Here is a 2,410-nt window from a genome sequence, read left to right on the forward strand (position 1 = left end):
TTTCTTTCTTTCTTTCTTTCTTTTTTCTATTGCACATCACTCCTTTATTATACTGATCTGGAAAGATTTAGTAGTTATGCCCAAAACAAATTCTGAACCCACATGGTAGGGCCAAGCAGCTGAAACATGATTCAGACAGTGAAAGACAAAACCTGGTCATGATCAAGGGGCACTTCACCTCTTCAGGACACGGCAGAGGTAACCAAACCCACAACAAGCACTCCTGCCCCATGAGGACAAGGAGTGTATCCCATCTGGTATGAGGAATGGCTTATTTTCTGGTGACCATATGGAACTATTTCAATCACCACTAGAAACAGCAGAGGGGCTTTTTCCTGCTGATAAATATATTTGTACCATTTTTTTTAAAAGTAAATGTAACATAGACTTGACAGGATTGATCCCAACCTTCCAGGGCCAGCAGCTCCTTTAGGCTCAGAGAGGAAGGTAGAAGGTTTTAAATCACCATGCGAGTTACTTTTGCCTTCCACTGGAAAAGACTATAAACACCCTCCCACCCCACCTCCACCCTATTACCTAACTGTAGAAGAGTGAAGGACAAGCTCCAGGGAGGAAACTTGGCTGCAGCTTCTCATTGGTCATCCCACTGCCTGGCTCCTCCCTGACCTCTTCCTAAAGCAGACCCTTAGTAAACAGAGGACTGAGGAAAACTAATCACTGCATACTCAACTCTCCTGGTAAGAGGAGCTGTCCCTGGATGTGGACCAAGAACCTGCACCCCAGAGGTGTTTTCCTGACTGGGTTAGATGAAGGGAGTGGGTGCAGGAGATAAAATACTAAATGAAAATGGGAGCCATGAGCCCCCATCTGCAGCTACAACTGAAATTTAAGATCCTAAAGATGTGGTCAGTGTGGCAGGTGTTGGGGAAGGGTGCAGGAGGTGTTAACAGGCAGGGAGGAGGGCATTAGGGTAGGAGTCTGCCTGCTCGCCTCACTTCTTGACCTTGCCCCGAGGGGACACAGCTTCCATAGCTTTCCGAATGGTCTCTTCATCTCCCAGGAACTGCATGAGTTTAACAGGCTTCAAGTTCTTGTCCAATTCATAGACAATGGGAATGCCACTTGGCAGGTTCAGTTCCATGATGGCCTCTTCTAAGAGCCACCCCCCCCCCCACCAGATGCTTGACTATCCCCCAAAGGCTGTTGCCATGGGCTGCAATCAGGACTCGTTTTCCCTCTTTATCTGGGGGACAATGTCTTCATTCCAGAAGGGCAGTACTCTGGCAATAGCGTCCTTGAGGCTCTCACAGGACGGTAGCTGGTCCTCAGTAAGGTCTGCGTACCTGCGATCCTTACTGATGTTGCTGTAGAAGGGATGATCAGGCTCCATTGGAGGCGGTGGGACATCACCATGCTTAGCAGCAGTTTCTGCTTTATTGAGACCAGTCAGACCCCTGTAGTGTCGCTCATTGAGGCGCCAGGTCATAGTCACTGGCAGCCACGTGTGGTCAGTGGCATCCAGGACTGTCCAGCGAGTCCAGATTGCTCTCTTCTACACGGAAGTAAAGCAGATGTCAAATTCATAGCCATCATCTCGCAAAGCCTGTCCTCTGTGCTTCGCCTCCTCGTGGCCTGCTGGGATCAGGTCGGCATCATACCAGCCGCTGAAGCAGTTCTCTAGGTTCCAGTCGCTCTCGCTGTGCACGAACAGCACTAGCTTGTAGGCGGCCATGGTGACAGGCAGGAGGATGCAGCAGAGACTCTCAACTTGATTTCTTATACCACCCGGGACCACCCTCCACAGTGGGCTGGGTCCTCTACATCAATCATTAATTAAGAAAACACCTTCCAGACTAATCTGATGGAGATAATTCTTCAACTGGGGTTCCCTCTTCCCAAGAGGCTCTAGTTTGTGTCAAGTTGACAAAAACTAACCATCACACATACCTAAGTAAAGTTACCAGACAATTTATTATTCATATCAGAGCACATTACAGAATGAAAGGGGATATAAAAATCATTGAAATTATATTCCTTTTGAAAACTTTACTGACCAATATATCTTTATTATGTAAGGAAATATCTAAAGTTCTATTAAAAATTGTTTTAAAAAATAAAGAATTTGAAAAACCTTAAAAGTATCTGCCTATATTCAGATATCATTGAAGTAAGCAAAAATTAATCACATTTTTATGCTGATCATCTGACCCTTTATAAATAAGATAATCAGAACACTCATCCTTGGTGAATACTCACATATTTGGATCAGGTTCTTGGATGGAACTGTCTTTAATATTAATAGTATAACTTGAATATTTTCTGGAAAAAATGTGTTATAATTGCATTTGAAGGCATATTTGAAGCTTTGAGGTTTCATGTAGACTGTGTGTGTGTGTGTGGTGTGAGTGTGTGTGGTGTGTGTGTGTGGTGTGTGTGTGTGGTGTGTGTG

The 2,410-nt window shown here is 45.1% G+C and overlaps 1 pseudogene; it reads right to left on the reverse strand.

The window, feature by feature from the left end:
- Positions 1–933: 933 nt before the first annotated feature.
- LOC127221952 (phosphoglycerate mutase 1-like) lies at positions 934–1,693 on the reverse strand (annotated as a pseudogene).
- Between the last annotated feature and the right edge of the window lie 717 nt (positions 1,694–2,410).

The sequence above is a fragment of the Phodopus roborovskii genome, unplaced genomic scaffold (genome assembly GCF_943737965.1).
Source record: "Phodopus roborovskii unplaced genomic scaffold, PHOROB, whole genome shotgun sequence".
Taxonomy (NCBI): Eukaryota; Metazoa; Chordata; class Mammalia; order Rodentia; family Cricetidae; genus Phodopus; species Phodopus roborovskii.